Genomic DNA, 24,483 nt, shown 5'->3' with positions numbered 1-24,483 from the left:
ACGCTACTGGTGTAATAAAAATGCTGAAGCCAGGTCTGCATTCAGCCACTTAATTTATATGCACTCTGTGTTTATTTCATTGGAGTGCTGTTAAGCACAAGCATTGGAAAAGCCAACAGTTTCGGCTTGTGTATAATATTAGGAACTTGCCGGGCACTGCTTAGATGCCCAGGTACTGCCACCATTTTGCACCTGCAACTACCAATGGGCAGTTAATACCAATATGACTGTGCCTGACAAGTGCCTTTGCCATGCCTACAAAAAAGCCCAAACTGTTTGCATTGTTAATGCTTGTTGTATCTGTGTGCTCCATCTTGTCGATGTTCCTGTTGCTGTCTGTCACAAACACACCTTGTACCCACCGACTTTCCTTATGTATTGCTGTTTGTGGTTGTTTTTATTAGTGCCTCTTTGATGGAAAATTGTATTTGAAAGATTGCATTTCTTGATTTATGTAAAGAATCTGTGGCGGTATATGATGAGGATGTATCACTTTGTTGAAATTACTGTTCACGCTCTTTCTTGAATATAACATGACAAAAAAAGTGTAGAACCTAATGGAGGAAGTCGTATATGGTGTGTTAAAGCCCTTCAATCAGGAGGATGGGTGAAATGCACAAGGATGGTTCATGAACTCAAAGATGTGGCACCAGGGACTGTAAAGCTTCATACCTTGATCGGCTGGAGAACACCTGGACACAGTGGCGTACCGAGCGGGGGCTGGAGGGGCACACTGCCACCCCACAGGCTCTTTTGAGAACCTGACCATGACTTTCATCAGTGGGCCACCTCTCCTGTTCGGCACCTCAATGAAGGTGCCCAAACGGGAAAGATGTCCCCCTGGCAGGACAATGTGTGCTCAGTAATTCCTGCTCAGCACAGTAATTGTCCTGGCAGCAGGACACCTTACCCCTTCCGAAACCTCTGCCAGGACAATGTCCCAAGGAGCTCTAGGCAGCAGCAGAGGGGCTCGCAAGTTGCTCTGTGTCAAAAGAGCTTTTCAATGTGAACCATTAGGCACTGATGGGAGGGAGGGTGGACTATTAGCAGGAACTTTTTTGTCCCTTTAGAAATGTGCATGGGAGGGAGTGATCAGGTGTGAGACGGTTGCATAATGCTGCAGGCTTTATGAAATAATGAGTATGGCTTTACCCAAGGGGGGTTTGTTAGGCTCACATTAATCTGCATGATGCAATTGTGACTTTGCATGCAGGATGGGGACAATAAAACTAAATCCATCCTCTTATTGTTCAACATATTTCTATAATGATGTATAGTTGAAGTTAATAATGAAAGGGTAGTTTCTTATGTAATGTGCTTTGCTTTCAAGGCATTGCTATAAATAAACTATTATTTAAGTTGAAATGTAAAGAGAAACATTAATACATATCTATATAAACTAAAACTGTGAAGATGTGCTCAGTTGCTTAAATTGTCCACATCCCAGTTTCACCATTTAACCAAAGTGTGTGATCCTGGGCAGACCATGTAATCAGTCTGTGGGCCTCATTACACGGACGGCGGTGGACCAAGGTAGCACCTTGGTCCATGCCGGTAAAATACCGGCACCGCCTTGGAGGAAAGGGGAATTACCACCCTATTCCAAGGTTGGTGTTGGCGGTAATTCCCCCTTCCCACATTGCCCTTCCCCATTCCCATTTTTGCCCCATAGGGCATAATGGGAATGGGGAAGGTGCTAATTACGGCACCGCAAATTGCGGTACCGTAATTAGCTCCCTGGTCCCTTTGTGGGTTGGTTTTTAACGCCTGCAAAAAGCAGGCGTTAAAGTCTCCAACCCGCAAAGGGACCTAATAGTAAGGCGGTAAGGGTTAACGGTCACCGGTCGCCGTCCGTGTAATGAGGCCATGTGTCTTATCTGCAGCTCTGTAAGTGATTCACTTCAAAGCTTTAAAATATCCTGCTGTTATTTAAAAAAAGAAAAAAGCCTGACTTGCTCCATATATAACAGTGCAATTTAGGTCTTTTGCTCCACAAAATGATTTGCCACTTGGCTTACTTATGACAACTTATTCTAAAGTCAGTTGCATTCTGCCTCCAAGTATCAAAGACTGATGATGCTCCTTGCGATTTGCTTTCTGTGAAGTAATTTCTGTTGGTGCAATCCATATGCAAATTAGTTGATGTGCATGTATTTTGCCCCAGAGCGCCTTGGCAGAGCTCTAATAGATGAGTTCCCTGCATCTGTAATGATTCTGCTTTTTTTTTTGTTGTGTTAAAATGCGAGATGCCACTAGTAATGTTACCAAAAAAATAGATTGGGGTAGGGGTGGGCGGTTTGTGGGCGCGAATGAGACAACCTGGAATTGCTGCACTGCATTTGAGGGGAAAGACACCGTGGCTGTCCCCCTCAATCCATAGCTCTCAACTCACACGCTTTTGGCGGGTGTCACCCGCCTTGTAAAGGGCTGACTCACCCGCCAAGCCTCCTGCAAGTCCATTCATTCCAATGGGCGTCTCACCCACCAAAAACAAAATCGGGTGATTTCACCCGCCTTTGCAACACAAATGGTTGAGAGCTCACCACATCTTGCAATACTGAATACTCCACTTACAAGATAATATAGGGAGGCTTTTCATAAGATGTAACTGTCTTGTTATTACCACAAAGGGCAGCTCGTTTCATGAACTGTAAAGGAGCCATTAATGGCTTCAGTGGAAGCCTCGTATTTTAACGACAAGTTAAAGTTCATGTAATGCCGAGATTCGTTCCGTTGTGGGTATAGATTAATCACTGTTTATTATTCTGAGAGAACCTTTATATCAGCGGCTTCCTCAAAGACAGCCTCGAGTTTTAATGCCGCTCGTGCGGTGCTCTGCTGCTTATGTCTGTGACAGCTCGGAAGAGGGGCTGCTGCTCAGGCTTAATGCAGCCAATCAGCGATAAGCCGAAGGCAGCCAAGACCAGGGGATACCAAATATTACAGAAGAAGTGGCTCGTCTGCCCATGCCTCGATGTGATTGGCTACAAGATAGTAGCCAATCACATCAAACTGTGGGCAGAGTTACTCAAAGGGCCGGAAGTCCCAGGGACTCCACACTTTTCCCCGGAGAAGAGCGCAAAAACTCGCAGTTCTCGGGATAAACTCGGAAAGTAGACAGGTATGCTGTATTCCCCACGGTGAATACTTGTTCCCGTTAGAGCACTGCTTTATATTATTTTCTGCCTTGGGAACTGTAGTTTGCCCTTGGAAATCAGCAATTCGGTTATTATTCTGCTCCACGCAGTGTTGTTTACCCCCCCCCCCCCCCCCCGCTTGGATTTTGTTCTTCCTGTGCTCTGCTTCTGAATTTGTACGTGCGACCTGTCTTGTGAACCGACAGTCCTTTGGGGTTTTTCATTTCCCTAGGATCCCAGCAGGCCACCCCGTCATAAGGGTAATCACTTTTACTCCAAAAACCCCGACTTCAAGCCCCGCCCACACATCACAGGTTCCGCCCCTTATGGCACGACTTGTCACTCCTTTTGCCACCTGTGGTTGGCAATCTCTAATGTCTGGTTGGTTTGGCTTCTTATGTATGTGTTTTATTTGTTAAGTTCAAAAGTTGTCATATTTGTTACGCCCACGTTAGGCAAATGTAGCCCAGTCAATGGTTTTTTCTTTGCATTCTGGGACTCGTAGTTTTGCACTTTTCATTTATAAATCGAACATCAGAAGACCCTCAATGCAACAGCACTGGATGGGAAATACTTGCCTAGTTGCTTGACATAGGGCACGCTGACTGCTCTGCGAATGCCATTAGACAACTGTGAATGCTGACTCTTTCTATGGAAACTGATTTATTACGTTTAACCGGGGTGTGTGGGAACAGGTCATCCAGCCTTTTTTTGCTTTGCATTCTGGGTCTTGTAGTTTTGAAGTAATGTGCAATGCAAAGTATAATCTCCAACATGCAAAAAATAAAACTGCATGTCCTACTCGGGCATGGTATGGGAAAACCTGAGAGCTCTATATATGTGCACATGCTTTTCAAGTCGCAACTAAAAGTACTTCAATGATCTCATTAGTATTAATTTAACTTAATTTATAACACTCCCCCATTGTAGCTGGTTTACGGATTCAATCTTCTATGGTTATTTCCTTCTCCAGTTACCTTATTCTATTCCGTATTCAATCTTGTTTTATTCAAAGAGACTCAAAACCCTATATGAAATATGAGAAAAATTCAATTAATTCTTTCCAATTAGTTGTACACCAACACGTATCTCGGGGTTTTTTCAAGGGTGTAATTCCATATATGTTTACCACCTTTTATTTAAGTTCGGTATATATGAAAAAACAAAGACATATTACTGCCGCTTACTCATTAGGCAGTCGGAGAGCGCCGTGCTTGATGCTTCATAATAACTCCACCCCAATAACCCCATCCCTCCCTCTTATTGTCCTACCCCCCCCCCTCTTGCCTCCTGCAACCTCAGCGAGCCCCATTGTCATTAATTGCCTTGGAGGAACTGCGCCACTTGTCGTGGCTTGTATACCTGTGCGGGAAAATCCAGTCCATATTCCAAGATGGGAGTCCAGACCTCAGTGAATCGGTGCAGTAACCGTTCTTTGGCTGTTGTGACTTTTTCTGCTATTAGGATGTCCCAGATTTTGGTCCACTACTGGGCAATAATAGGGCCCTCTGGGGGTCTTCCGGGTGCGTGCTACTGTAATTCTTGCCGCCAACAGGAGGTGAGTGATCAGTTTGGCCCTTACTCCCGATCTTGGGTATACTTCTGAAACTGGGACCCCAAGTAGCATTACACCTGGTTCCATCAGGAGTTGAATCCAAATTATCTCCTCTATTGTAGATGCCACCTTTCCCCCCCAAAAGTCTGTACCCGCGGGCAATCCCACCACATATGAAAATAAGTCCTGCTTGCGTCGCACTTCCTCCAACAGGATGGGTCTAGTGAGGTCTTAATAGTATATAATTTGGTTGGGGGATAGTACCAGTGGCATGTCAGCTTAACGGCAGATTCCTTATTGGCCACGCATTTTGAGGAACAGGAATTTTGTGACCAAATGTCCACCCATGTCTGCTTTTCTATAGGGCAGCTGAGGTCTGACTCCCACTGCGTCATATAACTGGGCTGGAGCAACCACATATCTACCTGCAGGAGCTTAATATATTGTGGATATGGTCCCTCCCTGAGGGTTGTCTAGTAGGGCGTATTCAATGGCCCCCCAGTTCCCGGGTTGCCCCCTGTTGAATCAAGGGATGGACTAACCAGTGCCTGATCTGGGCATATCTATATTGTGCTGCCTCCGTAAGGGCAAACCTGTTCTTGCACTCTATGAAGGTTGGGGGCGATCCATTCTCCAGCCAGTTGTGAATTGTGGCGTAGGCCCCCTTTGTGACCAACGCTTGAATTCTGATGGCCGAAGGCCCGGGGTGACGTCCGAGTTGTGAAATATTGAGGGACGTAGGCCCCATCTTTCTGGGATACCTCTCTGCTTCCTTGCCCAGTCCCATACCCTTACTGTTGTTTTCGTGGAGGAAAGGAGTTTGGGCCGATGCTTCTGCGCCAGCCGGGATGACACAAAGCCAAGGAGCAGCGGAAGTCTGGCCCAAGTGTAAAACAATTCAAGATCTCTCAGGGGTCTCTTCACCCAAGTCACTGCAGTTCCAGGATATCTCTGGGTTCCATTCCCCCAAGCTCAATACAGTTCCAAATGGTTCAAGTCACTTCGTTTTTCACTAATGTTGTCAACTTCCACTAGTACTCCTTTTGACTTGTACTAAAACAAATTCCCTCCCACTTCAGTATTTACATCACAGAGCCTTTTTTCTTTAGGCTCTTTTTGGCTTTTTCTCAGGTTGGGGCTACTCGGTATAGGCGCAGATGTCAGACCACATGGTCCACCCATTACAGGTCATGCAACTGATAACCATTGCCACTTAGTGCTACTCTTTAGGCCTTCTTGATTAACACTGGTTTTCTGCCTACCACCAGTGTTAGCACTCAACATCTGCTGTGGTTTCTTTCTCTCTGGCAGTTTATGGCTTTAATCACCACTTGAACATTGGCAGTCTTTTGGCTTTGCCACAACTTGCATTCAATTTGTTTGTTGGTGTCTGTCTTCCACCTTGCAATCACTTTGCCCCTCTGAGTTCAACAACTTGCCTCTTACACATGCTTTTTATTCAGTTCATAGCATCTTCACTTTGTTTCTTGTTGCTTGTAACACATTCACTCCTTTCAACATAGCACGTATTTGTTTTCCACTTGTTCTACAATTTCGCTTGATTTTCATATCTTTTCGGTATTCAATATTGGCTTCAACATCACTTGATAATGTATTCACAATTCCTTTATTTCTTCCTTTTTGGATTCCGTTATGCGCTTTTTGCTTGCACGTAACCATAAAATATTTTGCATTCTCCCAGAGCACCCAGGTACAAGTATTCTCTCTCTCATACTCACTGGAGCTGCTCTGCCTAGTACTGTTCTTCGTTCAGCTCCCCGCTCCTGGGTAGGTGTCAGGAGTTGCAGTGCTCACTTTCGGAAAACCCTCGGGCAGTGTCCCGCGGCATTTAGGAGTTGTCTGTGTTCCTGAGCTCCAGCTGGGATTACATAACACCCTCATGAGTTGGGGTTTGGTCCTCTCGCGGACCGCTCAGGTCGCAGTACCTACTTCTTCCCCTGGTAACACACAGAGTCCTCTCTGCCGTTCCCGCTCCGGCCTGCTCTTCGCCGCACCTCTGCCACCTTCTCTCCAGGCAGGTTCTCCCTGCTTTGCTGTGTGGGTCTGCTTTTAACCACCTGTAGCCTCTCAATAGGCTGCAGGGATTTTGCCTGACCCTCATTACAACAATTAACAAGGCATGCCTGAACCTTTTTATAGGCATCTTCATCGTCTCAGTACTAAAGTGGTGAAACTGATAAGAAGTGTGCATTACTCCTAGTCGCCTCTTCCCCTTCTTTAAGGTCTTAAATTGTGTGAATGTGTGTGACTGTGTGAAAGTACTGTGTGAATGTGGAAGAGATAAGGACTGGCAATACCCTATGAAGGAAGGGGGAGGGTAGGATTAATGCTCCTGTTAAAGGTATGTATACCATGCACCGTCACCAACGGAATTGGTCCCCAGGGCTCAGGCGGATCTGTAAACAAGAAGGCGGGGTGGGTTAGTCGGGTGAAGAGGGAGTAGGAAAGTGAAAGAAGTGGCGTGCTTTTGGCGGCTTCAGTTCGGTTTTCACCATGCGCTGAGCTTTGGTGTAAATATCAGACCGATGCGAGACCTCGTGTGCGGTTTGTTTGTTGTTGCGGTTTGGTGAAGTGCGTGCGGTTTGCTGAGCGAGAAGATAGTTGTGTGGGGTTTCAGGTGAGTTAGGTATGCAGAGATTTGAGCATAGGGTTGGTGGGTTACATATCCTAATCCTTACAGATCTTATGTGTATCCAGTTGTCCTGTAGGTAGGCATCATTTGGTGTACTTTTTCATCCCGAAAAAAATCATAGACTCTTTTTCCATCAAAATTTATTTATTGAAATGCTTTTCCATCGAAATGAACATTCATTGAATTTCCAACTCAAACATACATTAAAATGCTTTTTTCAAACAATTTTAAACTTTTAAATATAACTTAAAACAAAGACGTAGGAATGTTCTGGTGGGGGAAAGGGTTCAATTTTGAAAACGGGTTTGGGGGTTCTGACCCCCCTTCCCCCATAACAAAAATAAACACTAAACAATTTAAAAGGGAGCTGTCCAGTGCTGAAATTGATTCAATACAGTTACAATGTACTTCAGCACTGGACAGCTCCCTCTAACTTGTGTAGTATTAGCGAGCAATTTCTGGACCGGGGACCTTTATTTTATTGGGGGGATGGAGGGAACCCCCCCCCCCATAAAAAAATACAATAAAAGTGTCAAGTGCACTCGCTGACACTACACAATTTAGAGGGAGCTGTCCAGTGCTGGATTAGATTGTTACTTTTTGTACTCGACTTCAGTACTGCTCCCTGTAATGTTACAACATTATGCATGTTTCAGCGACTTACCATTCAAAAAATGTAAAGTGTGTATATAACGAAACTTTGTGATGAAAGGGTTTTGATGTATAAACACTTTCCACTTTATGTATGGCAATTCGTTGCAACATCTTTCGATGGAAAGACATGTAACCCATAATTTCCACTTTTCTTTCTTGTCCATCTAATAGTTATGAGTGACGGCGTTGCGCGTTTCCGGCTATGTTGTAGTTAAATTTAGTGTAGTGGGACGGGTGTGTCTAGTCTCCCTCTCTGGTACTGGTGCTGTAAATTAGCAGTCACCTACTCCCTTGCTATCTATTTCCATCGGTGGTCCATTGGTGCTTGTGTGTAGTTTTTAGGCCAAGGTGCTCATAGGGAAAAGGGCGGGGTATCCTGTCTCACCTGTGGTCCTCTCACATATCCACCCCCAGGGTCAGGATCCAAAATCGACTGCCTTTCCCATGCCACCTGAGAGGAAGATCCTAGGGGCGTAGATGGGAGGATGCCCTCAGGTTTCTCATAGATAGTTAATCGTGAATCCGGCAGAACACTTGAAGGCTTCCAGTCCTATCAGGGATTGCCGCTGGTAGAACTGAACATTTGTGAGGGTTAACATCATGGCGTCTGCGTATAAAGACAGCGTATACATATTCTGGCCCACCGTTACTCCTTCAATTCCCTGGTTATCTCTGACTCGTTTAGCAAATGGTTCCATTGCTAGAGCAAAAATGAGCAGGGAAAGGGGCACCCCTGTCTCGTTCTGCACGTAAGCTGTATAGCACCTGATTGTCTTTGGTTCACCCGTAGGGATGTCTTGAGGGAGTGATAGTTGGCCAGGACCATTTATTGAAAAGTTGGCCCAAAACGAAACTCCTCCAGGGTCAGCTTCATGAAGGCGCAGTCAACTTTATCAAAAGCTTTAGTAGCGTCTAACGCTAGGAGAGCTATTTTACAGCAATCCATTGTTGCTATTTCCACCAAGTTTAAGGCCTGGAGGATATTTTCTTCTGTGGTTCTTCCTAGAATATAACCGGTCTGATCCGCATCAATTACTTTGGGCAGAATCGCCGCCAACCTATTGGCCAGAACCTTGAAGTAAATATTCGCATCAATATTTAACGAGATTGGCCTGTAGGAAGCACAGTCTCTGGGGTCTTTACCAGGCTCTAAAAGGAGGACAGTGTTGTATTCCTCACCTGTCTGGATTGATGAAAGGAGTTAAACGGTTTAGTGGGGGTTTCAGCAGCTGTACCCGGAAGGTTTTATAAACTAAGCCATCGGGGCCAGGAGCTCTCGCTTTCAGGGATTTAATCACTGCATCTACCTCCTCTAGTGCAATGGGAAGGTCCGCCTCTATCCATGTCTTTAAGGTGGGGGAGGGTACATTCTGCTGTGTATGGTCTTTGTTCCGTTAAGGATCAGGTCACGGGCAACATGGTTTCCGCCAAATGTAGCTTGCTGTCCTCCGAGTATTGCACCACCCCCTTAGCCTCCCTTAGTCCCAGTATTATATTTTGTTGCTTTGTTTTTGCAAGCTTCCTGACCAGGAACCTGTTTGCTTGAATACCTTTGGCATAATACCCCTGTTGTGTTGCAATTAGGGCCTGGGCTGTTTCTATCGCAAGATGTGATTCTAGTTTGTTACAGGTGACCTGGAGCGCTCTGTGTCCCCTCTGGGACCATCCCTGTTTATGTTTGCGTTCTGCCTCTACGACCTTGCTCTGCAATTGGATTTCAACACCCAAGTGCCGCTTATGATAGACTGCCCCATGGGCTATTAGTTCCCTCCCTGATGACTGCTTTCATTGCATCCCACACCGTAGCTGCCAACGTGGGCTGCTCCTCATTTTCCTGGAAGTAATTCCTAATGGCCTGCGAAATGGCCTGGAGGGGGGAGGGTGGAGGCTGGGTCATGGATTTGGCTTGTTAGCAAGACTGGCGCATAGCCCAATAGATACCAATTGTGGGGTAGCAAGCATCTAGGCAATACGGGATGAGGTGCGGTACAAATGGTCCTGTTCCCCTGCATGTGACAACCTCCAAATGTCTACAACCCCAAGTGCTTTAAACGGGTGCAGTATCCCCAACGCGATCTTGAAGTCGGCAGGTGTGATTTGTCCACATTAAGGTCCGATACCCCATTAAATTCCCCACCTATGACTATTAGCCCTTCTATAAGGGGGGCATCTCGGACACCAGTTTTTGCAGAAATGTCTCTTGTTTCTCGTTCGGGGCATATACTGATATGAGAGTGTATAGTTGCCCGTATAACGTACCCATTACCCGCAGATATCTGCTTCCCATGCCTTGCTGAGAGACTAGTTCAATAAATGGGATGCCTCCCACCCACCTTCTTCAAGCCACTGGATTCCATACATTGCTTCAGGAAGTGCCTATTCTACATTCTAGCAAAGTCTTGTGGGTCTCCTGAAGAAAGGCAACGGAACAATCCAGGTCCGCCAGTCTCTGCAGGATGGACTTCTGCTTGGACGGCACGTTCAGGCCCTTTACATTGAGCGTCACAAAGCCCAGCTTTTGGTGAGGGAGGGGTGTTGGTGGTGACCCTGAATCATCCTCCGAGGTTAGGGGGAGAGGTGGGTGTCGAGTGCCATCAAACTCTATTCTTTTTGCGCCACTGGTGCAGCCGGTTTTTGAAAGCGAAGTACCCAAACTGAACAGTCCATGTAATAATGTCCCTGCAAAAGTCTCCCAAAAAAGTTTTTTGCAGGGACATTATTACATTAAACATGCGGGGGACACCCCTGCAGCCCCCGTTTCCCATTGACCCTATATATATGGTCACCATATATAATGTCCACACAACCTTTTCCTGGCAACCATATGTATGGGGATACTACTACTGGATACCAATGCAAACAGTGCAATAACTAACTTGTGAAGTCCGCCCCAGTGGCCAACAAGCGATTGCCCCCTCTCGTGGTCTGGCTAAGGCCATGGGGGTCCAGGTCGCTGGTCTCCTGAAATTTCCTAAGATTGGTCAACCATGCGAGTGCCTTCTGAACAGCGCCCGCTGGACCTGGACCAGAGGTCATTTGCACTTTGGAAGGGCTTCAGGTCTTCTCAGTTGACCATAGGGTGCACAGAGATTTAGGGTCTTCTCCTTTCGGTAGTGTGGAATGTCACGGGGGGAGGTGGGGGTCTGATTCCGTGTTTGCTCCAGGACTGACCACCTCCTCCCTCCCGTAGATCTTCTGCTTCTTCCAGCGAGCGCATTGTTTGCATAGTGCCCTCTACTGTAAATTGAAACGTTGCTGGGAAGATCCATCTGTAGCAGATTTTCTTAACTTGTACGATGGTGGTCAGCGGCCTGAGGGCTCTCCACTTCTGTTATGTGGCAACAGCCGGGTCTTGGTATATCTGGAGGGAGGACTGTTGGAAAATGATTTCAGTTTGCACCCGGGCAGCAGCTTTGAAGCCTTGCTTGCCAAAAAAGAAATTAACTTGCGCGATCATATCTAAGGGGGGAGGGGAGGGTCAGAGGAGGGCCTCCTTCCCGCAGTCTATGGGTGCGGTCGAAAAGCAGTGTGGCTTTATCATCATGCCATAGGAGCATCTGGAAGACTTTGTCGATGTATTCACCCATGGCCTGGTCCGGGATTGAAGATGGTACTCCCTTAATTCGAAGATTATTTCTCCACGCCCCGTTTTCCAGGTCCTCCTGTTTAACACTAACACTCCCTTTTGTCCTCATTCTCCTTGAACTCTCCTCTGCCTTTGACATGCAAGTCTGTGACACACTGTGAATCACAGGTCAAGCTCTGGCATGGTTAAACTTCTTTCTCTCCGACTGCCCATCCCAGGTGGAACTCGAACCTTTCTTTCTACCAGGGCTGGAGCCCACTTTGTCCCTCCCTGGTAGGCCTTAGGCCTGTAGGGCCTCTTTTTGAGTGGAAGGATACATTTCATTAAGCAAATCGCATCACCCCTGTACTAAAGAGGGCTGCGACTGCTGAGGGGCTCAGAAACAGAGTCTGCTTACATCAGACCCGGGAGAAGAGGTGGGGGGCATCTACAGGGGGGGGTAGTGCAGGAAATTCCTGCACACACCCAAGGTAAGACTGGAAGATAGCCTGCCGGGTAAATGTTGCTGGGGACTGCGCGCAACATGTTTGTTACAGGATTGTTGAACAGCAGTGGCCCTGCTATCGTTTTCAATGAGTGGATCATTAGACACGTCTGTTATGTATAGCGACTTGAAGCTGCAACAGGGAGCGCTATAAGAATAGGAAAGTGTTCACGGCAGCGCCCAGGGCATGAAACTTGGCTACCCGCTGCTGCAGTCCTTGAAGGAGACCCTCTACTTCCTGCTCTGCTGCTGGTGCATCAAGGAGCTGCTGGACTAGGCTGGGGCCCTGGCACCGAGAACAGCAACATGAGCGCAGCCACTGCCTCGCGGGCTCGCCCCCTGCACGCCACCGGCCTAAGGAGCACAGGTCAGATCCGCGTGTGCCCCGTGGAAGCAAGAAGATCCCATTTGCTCTGCAACCAGCCAGTTTGGTGAGCACAACTACCGGCACTACCCTCACCCCTCACGTGCCCATTTGAAACAGCCAGCAGTGTCCCATCTGCTTTGCAAGCACCCACCACCCTGGTGCCTGCCCCATCTGATTGGCATCCCATCATCCACGGAAGAGGCCCATTTATCAATAAAATCCCCAACAAGATTAACCCGGTCCCGCATCAATTTAGCGCACCTATTCCAGCCGGCCCTATTGGGCACTCGGAAGAGCTCCAGGGAGGCAAGGGTACCAGCAAGGTTGGTAGGGTTGGGGGAGAATGAGGCGCACGCAGTAGGAATGTGATGCCCCGGCCACTTGTCATTCGAGTCCTGTGGGCGGAGCCAGTTACGTGACTGGCAGCGCCTGTGTGGCTTGCAGGGCTGTGGCAGAGCCAGCGCAATGCTGGGCAGCACTTACACATTGTAATTTCTGTGGAGTTAGTTCGCGCTAGTCACCGGTCAAACCAGTCTGTTTCTGAAGGGCTCACCCTTGGCAAGAGCCGTCACACAACACTCATTTAATCAGAAGGAATAAAGGCTGAGTCCAACCATTGAAATGCAGGGGGCATCCATGTCTGTAAAATGCGAATTAACCCTCACGAGTTTCCCTGGTGTCTGTACTTTACAGGGAGGTCTTGTCACTGCCGCAAAAAGACCACGCCTATAGGTGGTCCACTAATTGACTGTAACTGTGTGTTGTGGAATTCTTGCAATAAATTGCGAAGCAAATATGGCAAATACACATTAAACATTTGGTGTTCATTAATACGCGTATATGGGATTTTGGAAGTGCGCAGGACAATATCTGCCTTTGTTTTCTTTTGTAGCCTCTTATTTATTGTGGTTCATTTGAGCAGTCTAGAAAGCTACAGAGAATTCATGGCAGAAGAGTTTGGCTTCATGTATGTTCTCTTGAGTTTGAAAAACTCTATCACGCCTCTTCCCCCTTTAAACACCGAAAGCGAGAAACCCCAAATGCCCCAGTTCTTATCAAGTATGGTCAACCACCTTTCGTTTGACTTCTGACGGCCACTCGCCCCCTTCAGGGTTTTCCTTTCAGTCGCTTGTTTCCGGGGTCACAAACAAGGCCGGAGACGTTCATAGAGGGCCCTGAGGTCCCCAAAAGGAACCAAGCGGGGGAGCTCACCTTTCACTGCCAATGACAGCCCTTATGATGTCACTCACATGTGCACCCATCCTCTCACACTCTGGACAGTTCGCTGAACGAGGCCAGAGTCTTCTGCCGAGTGTTATACAACCTCTCGTAATAGAGAAAGGCATCATCCTCTTTAAAAAGGCAGCTTCATCTCTTCATGTAGGGTTTTCTGACATATTTACCCTTGTAAAAAAAAAAAAAACTAAAAAAAAAAGACGTGCCAGGGGCTCGGGGTCCAATCATTCATGTCATGGTGACGGCTCGCCACCATCTGCTGCCCCACTCACTGCTGCTCCCCACCGTGTCAAGAAGATACAGCTGAAACTCCTACTCGTTCTGAGAGAGATCCTCCTTCTTATCATTGTTTTCTAAGGAGGCAAATGTAACAGTTTGACTGTCTAAGCACAGAAAATACAGCCCAAGTACCTCCTTCCTATTGTAGAAGGCAGGCCAAATCATTGCAGAACTGATGACCTTGCCTCGAGGCTCAAACATTGCGGCAAGAACCTGGCATGGGTCTGCGTAGCAGAAGAGAAATGGGCAGGGCAGGGCCCACACTAGTAAGGCCCTGCCCGTGCCCGCCAGGTGTCCCCACATGCAGAGCCACAGCTGTGCATGCCAGCCACACCGTTGACAGTGACCCATATGCATGTGCATGCCAGGGGCGGACTGGCCTATAGGGAACACTGGAGATTTCCTGGTAGGCCTCTGCACCCTGGGCCTCTTTTGTGTGGCATTTTCCCATAGGAAAAGTGTTGAGCTTGCTGAAAATGTGTAATATGGGGCCGCTTTGAAAATTATTTCCAGGGCCTCTTTTGGTTGCCAGTCCACCCCTGCTTTCGACTACCGCTCTCTCAGCCTGTGGGATTCCCAAGGGATCTAACCTACCCCCCTGGTTCCTCAACGTCTATATGGCTGGCTTAGAATGTGTGATTGCCACTTTCACATCAAATTTTCAGTGTTATGCAAATGACACGCAATTATCCTTCAGGCTAACATCAGCCGCCGCCGCCTCCTCCCCCTCCTCGCTCATATCCGACTGTCTGTCCGCTATTCAGTCATGGTGTGCTGCAAACGACCTCTGCCTCAACGCCAGTATGTTCTCGTGGGGACCACTGCTCCCTCTTTCCCACTCTGGCTGGCCTTCCTTGGCCATGTGCCCACACCCACCTGCGAGTCTAAAAACCGTGGGGTTATTGTAGGCAGCCTTTATCATTTGTACGAATCTCGGCCCCACCGCCATGACCGTAAGTGTTTCCATTAGGAATAGACATTCGACTCAGTCGAATGCCTTCTCCGCTTCGAGCGTGATTAGAACTGCAGACACCGACGGGCGCTCGGCCTTCTCTATCAGATGGGACACCCTTCTAGTGTTGTCCCATGTGTGCTTACCTCTTATAAAGCCAGCCTGATCTGTTCCCACCAACCCTGGGAAGAGGGGTGCCAAACGTGCTGCCAGGACTCCTGTGTATATATTAGCGTCTAGGTTCAGCAGCGCTATTCGGAGGTAGCATCCACATATCGTCTGATCTACATATCTATCGTCAGGTCCTTATTAGGTTTGCTTAGTACAATATCTTTGGATTCTGACATCAAAGGAGTCACTCTACCTTTGTGAGCAAATGTGTTGTAAAGTTTCGCTAATATAGGGCTTATTCTGATAATTTTTAACTGTGATGCAATGTTTTGTACATTGCTTTGGCATATGACACTTAAAAAATACTAAATAAAAACAAAAATACACTGAAAATCAATCCCGTAAAAAGGTTAAGGTAGCATAAATGAATACATTATAAGTGGCAGACTTTTGAGCTTCTTCATTCCTGTGACCTTTACATCCAGGTCCTGCATCATCATAAGTACCTTGCCAAAAAAAAAGGGAACAGTCTTTTCTTGAAAAGGTATTTGTCAGACATGCTATTGAAATATTGGGAGAATAAACCGCGTGAAGGCTATGAAAAATATTTAGATAGTATGAAACCCAAGGCTATGCAGTCCTTATGGTTCTCTGCCATTCCATTCTATCTCCAGGAGTTTTTTGGGCGAAAAAACATTGCGTTTTCTTTTTTTATTTGGAGATTCCCGCTTCCCAGTTATTTACTACCTATTCCCGACCCCCCCTCAATCCCTTATATTATATCCCTTTACCCAACACTCCTCCCCACATTTTTCTGTATTTTATTTATTTATTTATTTTTCGGCCACAAATCGGCAGCAAGAAACCCAGCAACAACAACAAAAACCTGGTGACGAATTAACGTTTTACCAGTCCTTCCATAAGAAATTTAGATTGGGAATATGGCCTCTTGCATATCGCTTAAACAAGTTAGACAATGCATTGTTGGATACGTGTCTCCATTGTGATATGTACACTGAAAATGAGGAGCATTTCCTTGTTCTATGTCCAGCATACATAAAACAAAAAAGGTGGTTTTTAAAGATGTATCCAGTGGAACATCAGGTGTATTATTGATGCAATGTTTTTACGTAGACGCATGGATGACTAAGTTAGAACGTATGCAGTGGCAAAATATTCAGTGCATGGTATAGGAGGGCGACCATGATAAAAGCTGCTGGTAGACCTCCTATTGCAAAGGAATTGCACGCAGAATACATTCTAGTGATAGGTTGAAGGTAAACTGTCATATTGAACTGCCCCTCTTAAGCTTTTTCAATGCATATATTTCATAACATTGCTTGCCATTTAGCACAATTTGAATGATTTAACTTTGTGGTCAATGATCTGAGAATCGAACATGGGTAAATAAACATTGTACTGTTATATAATAGAGAGTCGGAGAGTACTAACCACATACCTACATATGATTGAAGAGCTGAAGGAAGATTGAATAGCTAAAGACGATCAGTCCTTTAACAGGCGAACACTGTGCACTTTTGAGTTTTAGATCGGATCAATTTGATCTCATTGTTTAGCCATATGTGATTTTTGATAACCTGTTATGGATATGTTTTTATGAAAGTATGTCCAAAATAAACATGAGTGATTGAAACTATCCAGCGCCTCCAGGCGTGGTGGCCTGTCTATTTTGGGATTAGAGACTGCAAATCTGCAAATTCTTAACATGTAGAAACCACATTGCTCTACTTCTTAAAACCCTGGCAATGTCTAAACATTGTGGCAACATTTCTTTGCTTCTTTATTTCTTAAAACCCAGCTGTAGCATAACATTCTTAATTATAGACACTGATGATGTGTGCAATTTTCTCACTGTTGACAACTTGCTCATAGTTGGTCTTCTTATGATGTACTGGTGATGAGAAGTTATCATTGGGTAATCTCGATCTGCAGTTCCTTTTTTAAATGTCATACTTGTTTAAACAGAAATGCTGTTCTACAAATTATTAGTATTTTTTTAAAAAAACCTTTATTTTAGTTTTTTTTGTTTTTTTTGTAACACAATACAACTACTCGCCCACATTAGGGTGGAATTAACTTTGCACCATTCCCGTTCCTCCCCCCCCTGCTGCCGACCCCCCCGCCCCCCTCCGCCATAGAGGTCAATCTCTTCGCTGGTATACTCTCTGCATCGAGCCAGTTCCTCGTCTCCGAGTGATGTGGGGTGCTGGGCTCAGTTGTTAGCGAAAGCGCGGTCATTGTTTATTGAGTGCTAGCTGGGGAGGACGGGGCTTCTTCGGCCTCCTTCATCAGGAACAGTATCAGCGGGCCCCAGCTGTCTGGTGGACGGGCGTGGCGAGGTAGTAGTTTGATGTAGTCTGTTTCGACATCCTGGCAGTAGGATGTCTTTACGCCAAGAGGAGACTGTGGGGAGAGGGCCTCGGCTCCAGGCCATGGCCACTCTCCTACGGGCGAGTGTTAACAGTAGACCTACCAGTTTCCTTATTGGTGCCTATAGCATTCTTGTCATTCCCAGTAGGGCCGCCGTGTGGGTGGGTTGAACGGCTTCTCCGATGATTGCACCAGTTGTCTCTAGGACCTGGTTCCAGAACAAAGTCAGTTTGGGACAGTCCCATGCGAGGTGGACAAAGTCGGCTGATGCTGTCCCACATCTTTTGCATCTTGAGGGTGATTCAGGGTGGTGTTTGTTCGCCTTTGCTGGTGTATGATAGGTTTGGTGAAGGAAGTTGAAATGGATTAATTTGAGGCGTGTATTGAGCGCAATTTTTTGCGTTTGTTTTAGGATGAAAGACCAGTCTTCTTCTGAGATGGATATAATTGGGGACTTTTCCCATCTGGTTCTTGCTCGGGAGTTGTCGGGGGCCGTGTCGGTGATGATGGTTCTGTATATTTGTGAGACCAGCCTTCCTTCTCCCTGCGTTTGTATTACGCTGTCTAGAAGTTGCCAGATCGGAGGTTGACGTGGGAAGTTTGGTAGGAGTGCTTGAAATGTGTAGCGGGTTCTGAAATAAATGAAAGTGTCAAGCGCGGTGGTGCCGCCTCTCAATTTCGCCTGCTCTGGAGTTAGGAAGCTGTCCTCGGTGAAGAGGTCTCCTAAGGTGTTTATATGAAGCTTTTCCAGCCATTGATGGAAAACCCTTTCCGACGTCAGCGGAATTCCTGGTATGAAGTTGACTGGGAGGAGGGGTGAGTACCTCGTTTGTACCTCATATTTTTGAGCGAGTTTCTTCCAGATTTTGTACGTCGATAGTACTACATTCATGGTGTTGTTGGGGACAGGGATCCGGCCAAAGATGACCGCGGCCAGTAGGTCGGGCGACGCCAGGGCCCGTTCCACCTGCACGTGAGGTCTGAATGTCTGTGTCGAGTACCAGTGGCTAAGGAATTGTGCCTGAGCCACCCAGAAGTATTTCTCTAGGTCCGGAAGGGCTACACCTCCGCTTGTCACTGGGAGAGTTAGTGTTGAATGTGCCACTGTGGCCGGTTTGCCCGCCCATAATAGATCGAGGACCATGCTTTTCAATCTCTTCAGGAAGGGTTGTGGTAGTAATATGGGAATGTTGGTAAATAAGTATAGGAGCTTCGGTAGGATCACCATCTTAACTAGGGAGGCTCTTCCCCAGAGGGTTAGAGGCAGGGTCTTCCAACGAGCCACTTTCTCCTGCAATTACTTGGCGACTTCCTCATGGTTGTCATGGAACACTTCCTGATGATTTAGTGACATTTGTATTCCCAGGTACCGAACTTTGGATGCTTTCCACGTAAGCTGGAAGTCGTCCGCAAATGGTTTAGTCGCCGGGGTCAGGGGGAACACTATGGATTTTGACTGGTTGATTTTCAGCCCGTAGGCTGCTCCAAATTTGATCACCTCTCTCATGACCGGGTTCAGGTTGTCTGCGGGGTCGCGTATGAACAACACAATGTCGTCTGCGTACAGGGAGATGATGAGCTTATGTGGCCCTATGATGAGTCCCCTGTGTTGTCGTTGTTCCCGAAGGTTAGAGGCAAGTGGTTCCATTACCGGGGCAAATGATAAAGCCGATAAAGGGCAGCCTTGCCTGGTACCACGTTGCAAGTCGATGGTAGCTGACTTTGCTGATCCCACTATGATGTTGGCTTGTGGTTTGGTATATAGGAGGGATACCAGTTTAATGAAGCGTGCTCCTAGTCCCATTCTGGTGAGTACTGTGAACAGGAATGGCCACTCAACCGAATCAAATGCTTTCTCGGCGTCGAGTAGGACTGCGATTGCTTGCTGGGATGGGTCTAATGCCTCCATGACGCCGAATAGCCTCCTGATTCCAAAGGTCGTGTTGCGGCCGGGTATGAACCCTGCCTGGTCTGCGACTACCAGGGCAGGCATCGGTGGCATCAACCGGTTCGTGAGTACTTTCACTAGTATTTTATTGTCGAGGTTGAGTAGGGAAATGGGACGGTAGGTTGCGCATTTCTCTGGAGGCTTGTTGTGTTTATGCAAGAGGACAACATTGGCTTCTCAGGTGGACTGGGGGAGGGCTCCCTTTTCCAGAGCTTCCTCGTATACTGCTGCCAGGACAGGGGCTAGGGTACTCGCAAATGCTTTATAGAATTCCCCAGTTAGGCCGTCTGGGCCGGGGGCTTTGGAGCTTGGAAGAGTCTTAATGGCCTCGATGATCTCTTCTTGTGTGACTAGTTTGTTGAGTGGCTCTCGTAGAGGACTTTCGACCCAATATAACTCTGTGTCTTCAAGGTACTCTAGCGGAGTGTTTGAGTTTCCATTGTGTTTGGTACTGTAGAGGTCTTGGTAGAAGAGTTTAAATTCCTCCGCCATTACTTCGTCTGTGTGTATTAGCACTCCATGCGTGTTGCGAATACCTTCGATTGGAGTCAGCTTGCGGTCAGCTTTTATTAAATTTGCTAGAAGGGCACCGGGTTTTTGTCCCTCGTCGTACTGTCTGATTTGGCTGCCGCGGTTCAGGAATTTTATTTCTCGTTCTGCCGTGGTGTTGAATTTCTGCAGTTCCTCTCTCGGGGCGGCCTTTATCCTCGGGTCGTCTGAACTCGCGCATTGGCGCTCAAGGTTTTTAAGGAGATCTTCACTGGTTGCCAGCTCCCGTCTGATGAGTATGAGGATGCCGTTTTCCTTGGCTTGACAGACTCCCCTTGTGAAGCACTTCAGTGTTTCCCAGATCGTGCTGGCGGAGGGGACAGAGCCTATGTTGGCCTCTAATGTGTTAATCTCTTCTCTCAGTTCGGTAGCGAATACCTCGTCTTGCATGGAGCCAGTTTTGAAGCGCCAGCGTTGTAGCATGGATCTGGGGTGGCAGGAGTTGAGGTTGAGGGTTATTGGAGAGTGGTCAGAGAGAGTCCTTGGAAGGATTTGACGAGGACTGCTCTTCAGTGGACCATTGACTGAGCTGAATAGGTAGTCGATTCTAGAACTCGTGTTGTGCACCGCCGAGTGGAATGTGTAGTCTTGCAGTTCTCAGTTAGCCACTCTCCATGCATCCTTTAGGTCAAATGCTCTGTAGATTTCCGCAATTTGAAGGCTGGCTTTAGATTTGGGTTGTGGTACGGTTCGTGATCTATCTCTGATCGGGTCGAGGACCGTGCTCATATCACCTCCCCATATTATTGTGGACGAGTCTTGGGTGGAGAGATGAGATAGTACCCAGCCAAAATTGTTGGGGCCGTCCACATTGGGTGCGGAGGAGTTCACAAAGGTTACCTTCTTCCCTGCTATGATGCCGCTCACCAAAATGGCTCTGCCTTTGGAGTCTTTGGCTGTGTTGATTAAGCGGAAGTTGGTCTTTTTGTGGATTAAGATTGCGACGCCTCTGGAGTAGGACGAATATGATGAGAAGTATCTGTGGCAGCCCCAAGACTTGGCCCATATGTGGTCTTTTCCGGGGATTAGATGCGTTTCTTGGATTATAGCCATGTCGACCTCCTGTCTTCTCAAATACTGTAGGATTTTCCATGTTTTGGATGGGATGTTACCCCCCCTTATGTTCCAGGTTGCGACTTTGAATGGAGCGGGGTAAGGGATATGTTGGCTTTTGTTTGGCCATTGTCAGTCAGTGTTGTCGAAGATTACCTTGATTCAACGGTTTGGTTGCTGTTTGCGAGGCTCTGGCTGGTCGGTGCAGTATTACTGGTGGTGAGGTGAGAGACGGCGAGTCGGCAGGAGGTGTCGGGTGGGTGGCGCAGATCTTTCCCTCTACCCTTGGTGAACTTTTTCCACGGGCAACCCCCAACTGGCCTGTAAGTGAACTGTTGCAGGAGACGGTTCCTGGGGTCTCCAGGTTGTCGGTTGCAATCCCTCCCCATAACAATAAACTATGAAACAAACAAGTGCTGTGTAAGGGGCGTTCAGGGCTTCCCGTTGACCTTGCTAAGCAAGGGGCCCTAGCGGCTTCCCATGGTGCACGGCCTTGGGGTGGCTATCTTCAGCGATTTTCTCCGGGACATGATATAAGTTTTTCCTGCTTAGTGTAGATGCCATTGACTTTGATTTGGTTTATGGAGTGTTTCTGCTTCTGTCCCTCTGCATCTGCGGGCGCGCTTGATTGGGGTTATGTCTGGAGCAACCCGCCCGGTCTATGAACTCGTTAGCTTCTTCTGGAGATTGGAAAAAGTGGACCTTTCCTCCATGTTGGATCCGGAGACGAGCTGGGAACATCATTGAATATGTGATCTGGTTATCTTTGAGCCTCTGCCGGATGGATCTAAAGGATCTTCTCTGGGATTGAACTGTTGGCGAGAAGTCTGGGAAAAAGTGGATTCTGCTCCCTTCATGGTGTATTTCCACCTTCTCTCTGGCCAGGAGGAGGATGGAGTCACGGTCCTTGTAGTTTAGTACTTTGGCAATTATTGGCCTGGGGGCCCTCCCGGGATGGGTTTAGTGGAGGGGATCCTGTGCGCTCTTTCTACGATAAAGCGGGGGGAGAGTGCTTCACGACCGAAAAGAGTGGCACACTCTGGCTATCCTGATGTTATTCCTACGGAAACGGCCTTCTAAGGCTTCACACCTGGCGGTAGTTGTTTTCATTTGGGATTCTAGCTGGGTGAGTCTTGTCTCTGTTTGTTGTGCCATCGTCTAGGCTGGACACACGTTCCACCTCATTGAGCCTCTCGGAGTGAGTGTCTAATCGGTGCTGGAGGAGATCCACCTTTGAAGCAAGGCCGTCCATTTTTACTATTTAGACACCCTATGCCAGCTTTCAGCTCTAGGAGAAGGGCCTTAATGTCGGTGGACGCTGATGTTTCTTCCATTTGGGGTTCACTGGCGGAGGGGGTTTCTTGATCCTCTTGTAGTATTGGGGGTGGTGCCTGCCTCGAAATTCAGTTTCCTTTGCGATCTATCTGTCTTCCCCATTGAGCCTGTTGTGTTGTGGCGGTGGTTTTAGTTCTGATCTGCGGCGGCAACGTAGTAGTTGTTACCCCTCGGGTAAGCGTGATTTATGTTGTGGAGGGTGTGGTGGTCACCCTGCTGTCTGATGCGTCAGTGGAGCTTGCTTGTGTAGCTTGGTTTTGGTTTTTAACGTTTTCTGCTGAAGTATATATGGACTCACTGCTGCAGTGTTTGGTGATCTGGCGGTCTTGCTGCCTCTGGAACCAGGGACACGCGTGACCTGCTCCTTCGGGCTCTGCTGGTGTGTAGTGAGGGCTGCTTCTCCTCTATAGCTGGGAGGAGAGGTTCAAGTTGACTGATGCTGTGGCTGAGGTGCCAGGGGGGAAGATCACTATTTATTGCCCTCCTGGGGGGGTGGTCGTAGTTTTCAGAGTCAATGGGGGGGAATTTCGGAGGGAATAGCTTAGGATTGTAGGAACACTCTGCCTTCTCCAGTCGTGCGCTCGAAGATGGTGCTCGGAGACTGGGGCTGGCTGAGCGGGCTCACCAGGTCGCCAAGTCTGTGGGGGGGGTCACATGGATTGGGTGCCTCGGGAGGAAGGGCCGTTTTGAAGGACTTGTTTGCGGCCGGGTCTGCCTCCAGGTGCCGGTCCGCGGGGGTTAGTCACCCGTTGTTCTGGCCAGGGGGGGTGAGGTCTGTGTGTGCCTTTGATCGAGCTGGATAGAGCAGGGGTGGAGGTCCCAGCGCGCACCCAGCACATCCGGGTTGTGGTGCTCGGAGGACGCGGGGGGAGGGCTCAGAATGGTAGACCTTTGGCTGGGATTGACTGCCCCCCCTCACACGCCCCGTACCTGATTATTCAGCGGGTGCCGTCCGCAGGCCGCTCTCTCGGGTCCTTTGGATGCAGGTGGAGTTGTCAGACACGGCTTCGGGTCCGCGGCTCCAGTGACGTGGCTCCGTGATCCGGGCTCCACCACCGCGTGTTTCGGATCTGGTCTCAGGGGTGAGGGGGGAGGTTGCAGGAGTGGTGCCGGCCTCTGACTTGCCCAACGTACTCCAGATGCTGGCGAGGAGGCGGCGGTGCTGGCTATGTCCTCCGCGGCTGCAGATTCCTCCCTTTGGGTCGCCTGCCAGTGGCGCGCTGGCGCCCTTGATGTCGCATGCTGATGGGGGGGGGTGGGAGCGGCTGCTTCAGGCACGCTGCTGTCTGGGAGCTGCCCGCGGCGTCAGCCTGCGTATCCACCGTAGGGGTCCGCAGTCTCGGCACTCCCGCTCAGTTCACTGGCTGGGTTTGTCACTGTGCTTCCTGGCTTCTGGCGGGCCCACTCGTCTCCCGCGATCTCAGGTCTGGAAGGCTGCGTTTTCGCACTGGGATCGTGCGATTTGCCTCCGGTTTTCCACTTCTCGGTAGAGGAGCCTTCTGACAGGGTGGAAATGCTCTTGTCGAGGCGAAGGAGATCCGGATTGTCAAGGATTAGGCAGGATTTATTTTAGGCCGTGTGGGAGCTCACTAGAATGTGGCCATCTTGTTTGGCTCTCTAGCCCCCTCTACAAATTATTAGTATAAATATTCAAAAGCCATTAGAGTAGAAAAATACGTATGCAACACCATAATTCAAAACACATACTCTGCAATGGTATTCTACACAATCCGGTATAGTGCAAAAGGGTTTGAAATTGAGGGGAGCCAAAAGCTATTGACGTTCTGCTTGTAGCCTAGGAGAGCCTGGTTAGCTTGACACCAACTGCTACTGAGTGCTACTTTTGGCTCCTAGAACTAACTAATGCCAAACGAACCTACCTATGTGAATTTAACTGTGTGTATTTGGGACAATCTATAAATAAACATTAGGACACATCCATACAACATTTAAAGCCTTAGGAGTTATCAATGATGTTACATCTTATGTGAAAGTTGGATTTGTGGAACGCTGTGTATTAGCTCCTTGTCTCCGATGGCAGCTTCTTGCCACTGGCTAACGTTGGATCCCCTCTCCCCCCCCCCCCCCCAGGAGCTCTCTTTGGCTCCTGCTTATCCAATCTTAATTTCCTGCTGACAGTCTTAGTTGACTATACAAAGCGGTTTGCCTTGATTTCTTTTACATTCCAATAGC

The 24,483-nt window shown here is 48.0% G+C and overlaps 1 protein-coding gene across 1 annotated transcript in view; it reads left to right on the top strand.

Annotated features, from left to right (window-relative positions):
* The first annotated feature begins 3,024 nt into the window (after positions 1-3,024).
* Positions 3,025-24,483, top strand: part of COA4 (cytochrome c oxidase assembly factor 4 homolog) — a 73,961-nt gene continuing 52,502 nt past the window's right edge. Inside the window, exon 1 of the mRNA XM_069640128.1 lies at positions 3,025-3,121. The gene's annotated coding sequence lies outside the window, so the exon portion shown is untranslated. The remainder of the gene's footprint in view (positions 3,122-24,483) is intronic.

Source organism: Ambystoma mexicanum, chromosome 7q (genome assembly GCF_040938575.1).
Source record: "Ambystoma mexicanum isolate Mex_15411 chromosome 7q, UKY_AmexF1_1, whole genome shotgun sequence".
Classification (NCBI taxonomy): domain Eukaryota; kingdom Metazoa; phylum Chordata; class Amphibia; order Caudata; family Ambystomatidae; genus Ambystoma; species Ambystoma mexicanum.
Note: the sequence above shows the minus strand (reverse complement) of the source record. Positions and strands in the feature narration are given on the sequence as shown.